Here is an 11,297-nt window from a genome sequence, read left to right on the forward strand (position 1 = left end):
GGCCAGGCGAGGAGAGGAAGGGGGCTGGAAGGTCTCCACCTTGGCGAGTCCAGCCGTGGAGGCGCATCTTGTGTGAGTGTGAGTGAGTGAGTGTGAGTGTGTGTGTGTGTGTGTTTGTGTGTGTATAGAGAGACAGCCCCCCACCCCGGCCCACCGCTCCCTGCCCGCCCCGCCCCGCCCCGCCTGTCACCCCCGTCCCTCGGAGCCCGCCGGACCCGGCCGGTGAACTCAACAGGCCCGGCCCGGCGCGGGTCAGCGCCGGTGCGGGGCCTGGGGCGGGAGGAGGCGGCGGGGAAGTGCAGAGAGGCTCGGCTTCTTGGGCGGGGCAGGGGCGCCCTCCGCCGTCTAGGGCCACACCACCCTGAACGCGCCCGACCTCGTCTGGTCTGGGAAGCTAAGCAGGGTCGGGCCTGGTTAGTACTTGGATGGGAGACCGCCTGGGAATACCGGGTGCCGTCGGCTTCTTCTTTTTTTTTTTTTTGTTTTGCCTCCTGTTCTGTCCCCTCTCTGGGAGCGAGGCGGCGGCCCGGGGTGGGGGTCACCCCCACCCTCAGCGCCCGCCGCGGTGCCTGGCGCCCCAGCCCGCACCGTGGGGCCTCCTCTTGTCCCAAGCCGCGACACCGCCGTCACGCGGCAGCATGCGTGGCTTCTGGACTGTCAGGTCTCAGACCAAAGGTCTGCTCTGTGGGAACCGACACGCTGGAGGAAACCTTGAGAGTCTGAGAGGGGAGGGAGTTCCAGAAGAAGGCCAGGATGTCATTTGGAGGGAGTATGTGACCAGAACTCGTCCCGTTGCTTTTGGGGTTCTATGGGCTACACGTAGGAATCTTTGGTGGTGGCACCTGATGTTGGGGGATCCGGAGTCACACCCAGACCTGCTCCACAGGCCTCCTTTTACTTTTCTCTTCGGATTCATTATCTTTAAAAAGTGTCTCTTATCTCTATGATTGCATTTTCTTTTCTCTCTCTTTTCAAGCAGATGATGGGAGTCCAAGTATTAAGGTGACATGTCTTGCCCGTGCCCCCCTCCCCCCTGTGTTCTTATTCATTTACCTCTGATGTCGTTCCAGCGTATTGTGGGGGTACCAATGTTAGGGTCGGGTACGTTGCCCTCTCCCTGCCTCCCCCCTCGGGTCAGAGCCTCAAGTGCGCCCATCCCCCAGTCGGTGCGCACCCACCCCATTCCTAATGGAGGTGTATGCCCATCCCCTCCCCCCACCCGCCCGACACCCACCCGATGAAGGTGATTCCTCTGTGTCCACTTAGGTGTCCATCGGTTCGTACCCATTTGCTGGTGAGCGCGAGCACGTGGTGCTCGTGTGTCCATTCTTGGGCTACCTGGCTTACTGGAACGGGTTCCAGCTCTGGCCAGGAGAACCACGAGAGGTGCCCTCTCACCGCTGCTCCTCCTAGCTGAATAGCACTCCGTGGTGTCCACGCGCCACATTTCATTTACGCACTCGTGGGTCGATGGGCACTCGGGTCGCTTCCAGGTCTTTGCGATTGTGACTTGTGCCCTGACTCTAACCCTAACCCTTACCCAGCCCGTCTCCTCCTCGGCCCCTGCCTGACTGACTCCTTCCCGCCCGGCCTGTCACCTGTCACCGTCCTCTGCCCCTGCCTGACACGCTCCTCCCCGCCCGGGCCGTCACCGTCCTCGGCCCCTGCCTGACGGGGCTCCTCCGTCGCCTGGGCCTTCCAAGGGCTTGGTGTGGACGCTGGTTCCAGGACGCCCTCCCAGGAACCCGGTAGCAGGGCGGCCGCAGCGTCTCGCGCCACCCAACCGTCCGCCGGCCGGCGGCCGTCGCTAAGTGGCCTGCGGGGGACGTGCCCCCACTGTGGGGCGGGCGCCCAGCCTGGTGTCTTCTCTGAGGCCCCGTGGCTGCTTTCCCCCCCCCCCGCAAGGGGAGAGCCGCGGAGGTGGGGACCGCCTCCTCGTGGGGACGTACACCCAGCTCTCCACGTCGGATTCCGGGGCTCTCTGTCCTGCCAGAAGGCCCAGCTGGCCTGCGGGTCCTTAGAGTGGCAAAAACATCCGAAAACTGAGATTGAGGGTCCGGTGGTTGTCTGCACTTTTGTACTGGGCACCCCAGGGAGGCCCGGGGGCTGGCTGGACAACGCGGTCTGCTGGGCAGGGGGGGGGTTTGGAGGAGCAACTGATGCCCTTTGCACTTTGGGTAGCAAGTGTCTGAGGTGTCTCTGAGCCCTGCGCCATGTCGGGGGTGGGGGGTGGGAGGTCGGGGGGGGTGGAGGAGCAGGAGGAGGAGGAGGAGGAGGTGGGAAGGGCCGTGGCCTGCAGTCGTCTTCCCGGGGTGGCTTCTTCCACAGGCTGCTTGGCCTGGGCTCCCTGCACCTGGGCCTTTGGAGGACTGGCCCTGTGCTTGCCAACGCTTCCCCTGCAGGGACCCAGAGCTGGGAGGTTGCATCTCTCAGCCCTGGGTCGGGCAGAGCCCCAGCGGGCCATGCCCACAACCTCTCTCAGCACGGGTCCCCCAGAAGGCTCCTTTGGGACCAGGATTCTCTTGCGGGTGACTCTTTAAGGTCTGGCCCCTGGATGGAGGGGCACCAGGAGTAGAGGAGCAGGAAGGGGAAGGGGGTGGCCATGCGAGGGGACACTTTCAGGCCAAGTCCCAGCTTCAGCCTGATCCTCCTGGGAACCCCGGGGTGTACGTCACACCTCCTGGTTGTCCCGCTCTGAGACAAGGAGCCGGGCTTCGCATTCCCCCAGCAGCCAGTCGTGGGCTGAGGACACCTGGGGCGTTGGGAACTCCCTGGCTTCTCCTTGGCTTAACATCTGGAGCTGCTTGTGAATCGTGCCGCCACACACACCCGAGTGCAGGTGTCTTCTGCACAGACTGCGGGCCTCGCTCTTCTGAATGCCGCTAGCTCGCCACCCACCCACGGGTGAACCTGGTCAGGGTACTTTCTCTCGGGGGCAGACTCTGATCCTGGCGGGCTACCGGTGTTTCTGTTTGCTCGTTTCTTTCTTCCATTTCGGGAAAGGCTTCCTTACTGGGTGTGGAAATCTCCTATGCCTTTCCTCGCCTATTCTGTCAGCTTTCAAATTCTCTTTCAGTTGCCACCCTCACAGATGGATTAGGAAACTCTTTCCGGTGCACTCATTAGTGAAATGACCTCAATGAAGCTGGAATCCAATATCTAATCGCCGATTTTTAGCGAGTCCACACGCCAGGGTGGTCGGGGTCCAATGCAGCCCCGGCCAGGCCCAGGCCCCTTGGACTGGGCCACAGGAGGACGCAGAGGAGGGTCCCGGCCCCCCCCCCCCCCCCGTCGCGTTGCCGGCAGTTCTCCAAGGGCTTGGGCGTTTTCCAGAGGTAGGAGATGGAGGGGACTGATTTCTTCAGCGCCCCACAAACCACGCCACCCCACCCATGGGACACATCCCTAGAGAGAGAGAGAGACGCCCCATACACTCGCTCCCCTCCCCCATGCGCTGTGCCCCAGCCCGGGCCCGGGGGAATAGGCGGCAGCCCACCCACAGGGTGGGGGGCCCAGCTGAAAGGGGTTGTCGGGGAGGGCGGCCCCTGCCTGGGGTCAAAGGGCGGGCGATCCGCGCGTGCGCAATCGGCGGCGGCGGGCGGCGGCGGGGGCGGCCACGAGCTGGGGGTGGGGGGCGGGTAGGGGAAGGAGGCCAGGCGAGGAGAGGAAGGGGGCTGGAAGGTCTCCACCTTGGCGAGTCCAGCCGTGGAGGCGCATCTTGTGTGAGTGTGAGTGAGTGAGTGTGAGTGTGTGTGTGTGTGTGTTTGTGTGTGTATAGAGAGACAGCCCCCCACCCCGGCCCACCGCTCCCTGCCCGCCCCGCCCCGCCCCGCCTGTCACCCCCGTCCCTCGGAGCCCGCCGGACCCGGCCGGTGAACTCAACAGGCCCGGCCCGGCGCGGGTCAGCGCCGGTGCGGGGCCTGGGGCGGGAGGAGGCGGCGGGGAAGTGCAGAGAGGCTCGGCTTCTTGAGCGGGGCAGGGGCGCCCTCCGCCGTCTAGGGCCACACCACCCTGAACGCGCCCGACCTCGTCTGGTCTGGGAAGCTAAGCAGGGTCGGGCCTGGTTAGTACTTGGATGGGAGACCGCCTGGGAATACCGGGTGCCGTCGGCTTCTTCTTTTTTTTTTTTTTGTTTTGCCTCCTGTTCTGTCCCCTCTCTGGGAGCGAGGCGGCGGCCCGGGGTGGGGGTCACCCCCACCCTCAGCGCCCGCCGCGGTGCCTGGCGCCCCAGCCCGCACCGTGGGGCCTCCTCTTGTCCCAAGCCGCGACACCGCCGTCACGCGGCAGCATGCGTGGCTTCTGGACTGTCAGGTCTCAGACCAAAGGTCTGCTCTGTGGGAACCGACACGCTGGAGGAAACCTTGAGAGTCTGAGAGGGGAGGGAGTTCCAGAAGAAGGCCAGGATGTCATTTGGAGGGAGTATGTGACCAGAACTCGTCCCGTTGCTTTTGGGGTTCTATGGGCTACACGTAGGAATCTTTGGTGGTGGCACCTGATGTTGGGGGATCCGGAGTCACACCCAGACCTGCTCCACAGGCCTCCTTTTACTTTTCTCTTCGGATTCATTATCTTTAAAAAGTGTCTCTTATCTCTATGATTGCATTTTCTTTTCTCTCTCTTTTCAAGCAGATGATGGGAGTCCAAGTATTAAGGTGACATGTGTTGCCCGTGCCCCCCTCCCCCCTGTGTTCTTATTCATTTACCTCTGATGTCGTTCCAGCGTATTGTGGGGGTACCAATGTTAGGGTCGGGTACGTTGCCCTCTCCCTGCCTCCCCCCTCGGGTCAGAGCCTCAAGTGCGCCCATCCCCCAGTCGGTGCGCACCCACCCCATTCCTAATGGAGGTGTATGCCCATCCCCTCCCCCCACCCGCCCGACACCCACCCGATGAAGGTGATTCCTCTGTGTCCACTTAGGTGTCCATCGGTTCGTACCCATTTGCTGGTGAGCGCGAGCACGTGGTGCTCGTGTGTCCATTCTTGGGCTACCTGGCTTACTGGAACGGGTTCCAGCTCTGGCCAGGAGAACCACGAGAGGTGCCCTCTCACCGCTGCTCCTCCTAGCTGAATAGCACTCCGTGGTGTCCACGCGCCACATTTCATTTACGCACTCGTGGGTCGATGGGCACTCGGGTCGCTTCCAGGTCTTTGCGATTGTGACTTGTGCCCTGACTCTAACCCTAACCCTTACCCAGCCCGTCTCCTCCTCGGCCCCTGCCTGACTGACTCCTTCCCGCCCGGCCTGTCACCTGTCACCGTCCTCTGCCCCTGCCTGACACGCTCCTCCCCGCCCGGGCCGTCACCGTCCTCGGCCCCTGCCTGACGGGGCTCCTCCGTCGCCTGGGCCTTCCAAGGGCTTGGTGTGGACGCTGGTTCCAGGACGCCCTCCCAGGAACCCGGTAGCAGGGCGGCCGCAGCGTCTCGCGCCACCCAACCGTCCGCCGGCCGGCGGCCGTCGCTAAGTGGCCTGCGGGGGACGTGCCCCCACTGTGGGGCGGGCGCCCAGCCTGGTGTCTTCTCTGAGGCCCCGTGGCTGCTTTCCCCCCCCCCCCGCAAGGGGAGAGCCGCGGAGGTGGGGACCGCCTCCTCGTGGGGACGTACACCCAGCTCTCCACGTCGGATTCCGGGGCTCTCTGTCCTGCCAGAAGGCCCAGCTGGCCTGCGGGTCCTTAGAGTGGCAAAAACATCCGAAAACTGAGATTGAGGGTCCGGTGGTTGTCTGCACTTTTGTGCTGGGCACCCCAGGGAGGCCCGGGGGCTGGCTGGACAACGCGGTCTGCTGGGCAGGGGGGGGGGTTTGGAGGAGCAACTGATGCCCTTTGCACTTTGGGTAGCAAGTGTCTGAGGTGTCTCTGAGCCCTGCGCCATGTCGGGGGTGGGGGGTGGGAGGTCGGGGGGGGTGGAGGAGCAGGAGGAGGAGGAGGAGGAGGTGGGAAGGGCCGTGGCCTGCAGTCGTCTTCCCGGGGTGGCTTCTTCCACAGGCTGCTTGGCCTGGGCTCCCTGCACCTGGGCCTTTGGAGGACTGGCCCTGTGCTTGCCAACGCTTCCCCTGCAGGGACCCAGAGCTGGGAGGTTGCATCTCTCAGCCCTGGGTCGGGCAGAGCCCCAGCGGGCCATGCCCACAACCTCTCTCAGCACGGGTCCCCCAGAAGGCTCCTTTGGGACCAGGATTCTCTTGCGGGTGACTCTTTAAGGTCTGGCCCCTGGATGGAGGGGCACCAGGAGTAGAGGAGCAGGAAGGGGAAGGGGGTGGCCATGCGAGGGGACACTTTCAGGCCAAGTCCCAGCTTCAGCCTGATCCTCCTGGGAACCCCGGGGTGTACGTCACACCTCCTGGTTGTCCCGCTCTGAGACAAGGAGCCGGGCTTCGCATTCCCCCAGCAGCCAGTCGTGGGCTGAGGACACCTGGGGCGTTGGGAACTCCCTGGCTTCTCCTTGGCTTAACATCTGGAGCTGCTTGTGAATCGTGCCGCCACACACACCCGAGTGCAGGTGTCTTCTGCACAGACTGCGGGCCTCGCTCTTCTGAATGCCGCTAGCTCGCCACCCACCCACGGGTGAACCTGGTCAGGGTACTTTCTCTCGGGGGCAGACTCTGATCCTGGCGGGCTACCGGTGTTTCTGTTTGCTCGTTTCTTTCTTCCATTTCGGGAAAGGCTTCCTTACTGGGTGTGGAAATCTCCTATGCCTTTCCTCGCCTATTCTGTCAGCTTTCAAATTCTCTTTCAGTTGCCACCCTCACAGATGGATTAGGAAACTCTTTCCGGTGCACTCATTAGTGAAATGACCTCAATGAAGCTGGAATCCAATATCTAATCGCCGATTTTTAGCGAGTCCACACGCCAGGGTGGTCGGGGTCCAATGCAGCCCCGGCCAGGCCCAGGCCCCTTGGACTGGGCCACAGGAGGACGCAGAGGAGGGTCCCGGCCCCCCCCCCCCCCCCGTCGCGTTGCCGGCAGTTCTCCAAGGGCTTGGGCGTTTTCCAGAGGTAGGAGATGGAGGGGACTGATTTCTTCAGCGCCCCACAAACCACGCCACCCCACCCATGGGACACATCCCTAGAGAGAGAGAGAGACGCCCCATACACTCGCTCCCCTCCCCCATGCGCTGTGCCCCAGCCCGGGCCCGGGGGAATAGGCGGCAGCCCACCCACAGGGTGGGGGGCCCAGCTGAAAGGGGTTGTCGGGGAGGGCGGCCCCTGCCTGGGGTCAAAGGGCGGGCGATCCGCGCGTGCGCAATCGGCGGCGGCGGGCGTTTGCGGGGGCGGCCACGAGCTGGGGGTGGGGGGCGGGTAGGGGAAGGAGGCCAGGCGAGGAGAGGAAGGGGGCTGGAAGGTCTCCACCTTGGCGAGTCCAGCCGTGGAGGCGCATCTTGTGTGAGTGTGAGTGAGTGAGTGTGAGTGTGTGTGTGTGTGTGTTTGTGTGTGTATAGAGAGACAGCCCCCCACCCCGGCCCACCGCTCCCTGCCCGCCCCGCCCCGCCCCGCCTGTCACCCCCGTCCCTCGGAGCCCGCCGGACCCGGCCGGTGAACTCAACAGGCCCGGCCCGGCGCGGGTCAGCGCCGGTGCGGGGCCTGGGGCGGGAGGAGGCGGCGGGGAAGTGCAGAGAGGCTCGGCTTCTTGAGCGGGGCAGGGGCGCCCTCCGCCGTCTAGGGCCACACCACCCTGAACGCGCCCGACCTCGTCTGGTCTGGGAAGCTAAGCAGGGTCGGGCCTGGTTAGTACTTGGATGGGAGACCGCCTGGGAATACCGGGTGCCGTCGGCTTCTTCTTTTTTTTTTTTTTGTTTTGCCTCCTGTTCTGTCCCCTCTCTGGGAGCGAGGCGGCGGCCCGGGGTGGGGGTCACCCCCACCCTCAGCGCCCGCCGCGGTGCCTGGCGCCCCAGCCCGCACCGTGGGGCCTCCTCTTGTCCCAAGCCGCGACACCGCCGTCACGCGGCAGCATGCGTGGCTTCTGGACTGTCAGGTCTCAGACCAAAGGTCTGCTCTGTGGGAACCGACACGCTGGAGGAAACCTTGAGAGTCTGAGAGGGGAGGGAGTTCCAGAAGAAGGCCAGGATGTCATTTGGAGGGAGTATGTGACCAGAACTCGTCCCGTTGCTTTTGGGGTTCTATGGGCTACACGTAGGAATCTTTGGTGGTGGCACCTGATGTTGGGGGATCCGGAGTCACACCCAGACCTGCTCCACAGGCCTCCTTTTACTTTTCTCTTCGGATTCATTATCTTTAAAAAGTGTCTCTTATCTCTATGATTGCATTTTCTTTTCTCTCTCTTTTCAAGCAGATGATGGGAGTCCAAGTATTAAGGTGACATGTCTTGCCCGTGCCCCCCTCCCCCCTGTGTTCTTATTCATTTACCTCTGATGTCGTTCCAGCGTATTGTGGGGGTACCAATGTTAGGGTCGGGTACGTTGCCCTCTCCCTGCCTCCCCCCTCGGGTCAGAGCCTCAAGTGCGCCCATCCCCCAGTCGGTGCGCACCCACCCCATTCCTAATGGAGGTGTATGCCCATCCCCTCCCCCCACCCGCCCGACACCCACCCGATGAAGGTGATTCCTCTGTGTCCACTTAGGTGTCCATCGGTTCGTACCCATTTGCTGGTGAGCGCGAGCACGTGGTGCTCGTGTGTCCATTCTTGGGCTACCTGGCTTACTGGAACGGGTTCCAGCTCTGGCCAGGAGAACCACGAGAGGTGCCCTCTCACCGCTGCTCCTCCTAGCTGAATAGCACTCCGTGGTGTCCACGCGCCACATTTCATTTACGCACTCGTGGGTCGATGGGCACTCGGGTCGCTTCCAGGTCTTTGCGATTGTGACTTGTGCCCTGACTCTAACCCTAACCCTTACCCAGCCCGTCTCCTCCTCGGCCCCTGCCTGACTGACTCCTTCCCGCCCGGCCTGTCACCTGTCACCGTCCTCTGCCCCTGCCTGACACGCTCCTCCCCGCCCGGGCCGTCACCGTCCTCGGCCCCTGCCTGACGGGGCTCCTCCGTCGCCTGGGCCTTCCAAGGGCTTGGTGTGGACGCTGGTTCCAGGACGCCCTCCCAGGAACCCGGTAGCAGGGCGGCCGCAGCGTCTCGCGCCACCCAACCGTCCGCCGGCCGGCGGCCGTCGCTAAGTGGCCTGCGGGGGACGTGCCCCCACTGTGGGGCGGGCGCCCAGCCTGGTGTCTTCTCTGAGGCCCCGTGGCTGCTTTCCCCCCCCCCCCGCAAGGGGAGAGCCGCGGAGGTGGGGACCGCCTCCTCGTGGGGACGTACACCCAGCTCTCCACGTCGGATTCCGGGGCTCTCTGTCCTGCCAGAAGGCCCAGCTGGCCTGCGGGTCCTTAGAGTGGCAAAAACATCCGAAAACTGAGATTGAGGGTCCGGTGGTTGTCTGCACTTTTGTGCTGGGCACCCCAGGGAGGCCCGGGGGCTGGCTGGACAACGCGGTCTGCTGGGCAGGGGGGGGGGTTTGGAGGAGCAACTGATGCCCTTTGCACTTTGGGTAGCAAGTGTCTGAGGTGTCTCTGAGCCCTGCGCCATGTCGGGGGTGGGGGGTGGGAGGTCGGGGGGGGTGGAGGAGCAGGAGGAGGAGGAGGAGGAGGTGGGAAGGGCCGTGGCCTGCAGTCGTCTTCCCGGGGTGGCTTCTTCCACAGGCTGCTTGGCCTGGGCTCCCTGCACCTGGGCCTTTGGAGGACTGGCCCTGTGCTTGCCAACGCTTCCCCTGCAGGGACCCAGAGCTGGGAGGTTGCATCTCTCAGCCCTGGGTCGGGCAGAGCCCCAGCGGGCCATGCCCACAACCTCTCTCAGCACGGGTCCCCCAGAAGGCTCCTTTGGGACCAGGATTCTCTTGCGGGTGACTCTTTAAGGTCTGGCCCCTGGATGGAGGGGCACCAGGAGTAGAGGAGCAGGAAGGGGAAGGGGGTGGCCATGCGAGGGGACACTTTCAGGCCAAGTCCCAGCTTCAGCCTGATCCTCCTGGGAACCCCGGGGTGTACGTCACACCTCCTGGTTGTCCCGCTCTGAGACAAGGAGCCGGGCTTCGCATTCCCCCAGCAGCCAGTCGTGGGCTGAGGACACCTGGGGCGTTGGGAACTCCCTGGCTTCTCCTTGGCTTAACATCTGGAGCTGCTTGTGAATCGTGCCGCCACACACACCCGAGTGCAGGTGTCTTCTGCACAGACTGCGGGCCTCGCTCTTCTGAATGCCGCTAGCTCGCCACCCACCCACGGGTGAACCTGGTCAGGGTACTTTCTCTCGGGGGCAGACTCTGATCCTGGCGGGCTACCGGTGTTTCTGTTTGCTCGTTTCTTTCTTCCATTTCGGGAAAGGCTTCCTTACTGGGTGTGGAAATCTCCTATGCCTTTCCTCGCCTATTCTGTCAGCTTTCAAATTCTCTTTCAGTTGCCACCCTCACAGATGGATTAGGAAACTCTTTCCGGTGCACTCATTAGTGAAATGACCTCAATGAAGCTGGAATCCAATATCTAATCGCCGATTTTTAGCGAGTCCACACGCCAGGGTGGTCGGGGTCCAATGCAGCCCCGGCCAGGCCCAGGCCCCTTGGACTGGGCCACAGGAGGACGCAGAGGAGGGTCCCGGCCCCCCCCCCCCCCCCGTCGCGTTGCCGGCAGTTCTCCAAGGGCTTGGGCGTTTTCCAGAGGTAGGAGATGGAGGGGACTGATTTCTTCAGCGCCCCACAAACCACGCCACCCCACCCATGGGACACATCCCTAGAGAGAGAGAGAGACGCCCCATACACTCGCTCCCCTCCCCCATGCGCTGTGCCCCAGCCCGGGCCCGGGGGAATAGGCGGCAGCCCACCCACAGGGTGGGGGGCCCAGCTGAAAGGGGTTGTCGGGGAGGGCGGCCCCTGCCTGGGGTCAAAGGGCGGGCGATCCGCGCGTGCGCAATCGGCGGCGGCGGGCGTTTGCGGGGGCGGCCACGAGCTGGGGGTGGGGGGCGGGTAGGGGAAGGAGGCCAGGCGAGGAGAGGAAGGGGGCTGGAAGGTCTCCACCTTGGCGAGTCCAGCCGTGGAGGCGCATCTTGTGTGAGTGTGAGTGAGTGAGTGTGAGTGTGTGTGTGTGTGTGTTTGTGTGTGTATAGAGAGACAGCCCCCCACCCCGGCCCACCGCTCCCTGCCCGCCCCGCCCCGCCCCGCCTGTCACCCCCGTCCCTCGGAGCCCGCCGGACCCGGCCGGTGAACTCAACAGGCCCGGCCCGGCGCGGGTCAGCGCCGGTGCGGGGCCTGGGGCGGGAGGAGGCGGCGGGGAAGTGCAGAGAGGCTCGGCTTCTTGAGCGGGGCAGGGGCGCCCTCCGCC

General features: G+C 64.1%; 3 non-coding genes across 3 annotated transcripts; all 3 read left to right on the forward strand.

The window, feature by feature from the left end:
- The first annotated feature begins 343 nt into the window (after positions 1-343).
- LOC142873931 (5S ribosomal RNA) lies at positions 344-462 on the forward strand. Its single transcript, XR_012921903.1, has one exon. It is a non-coding gene; the product is annotated as a 5S ribosomal RNA (ribosomal RNA).
- Positions 463-3,993: 3,531 nt separating this feature from the next.
- On the forward strand, positions 3,994-4,112 carry LOC142873932 (5S ribosomal RNA). The gene has a single exon (XR_012921904.1). It is a non-coding gene; the product is annotated as a 5S ribosomal RNA (ribosomal RNA).
- Positions 4,113-7,645: 3,533 nt separating this feature from the next.
- Positions 7,646-7,764, forward strand: LOC142873933 (5S ribosomal RNA). The gene has a single exon (XR_012921905.1). It is a non-coding gene; the product is annotated as a 5S ribosomal RNA (ribosomal RNA).
- Positions 7,765-11,297: the final 3,533 nt, after the last annotated feature.

The sequence above is a fragment of the Microcebus murinus genome, chromosome 11 (assembly GCF_040939455.1).
Source record: "Microcebus murinus isolate Inina chromosome 11, M.murinus_Inina_mat1.0, whole genome shotgun sequence".
In the NCBI taxonomy this organism is placed as follows: domain Eukaryota; kingdom Metazoa; phylum Chordata; class Mammalia; order Primates; family Cheirogaleidae; genus Microcebus; species Microcebus murinus.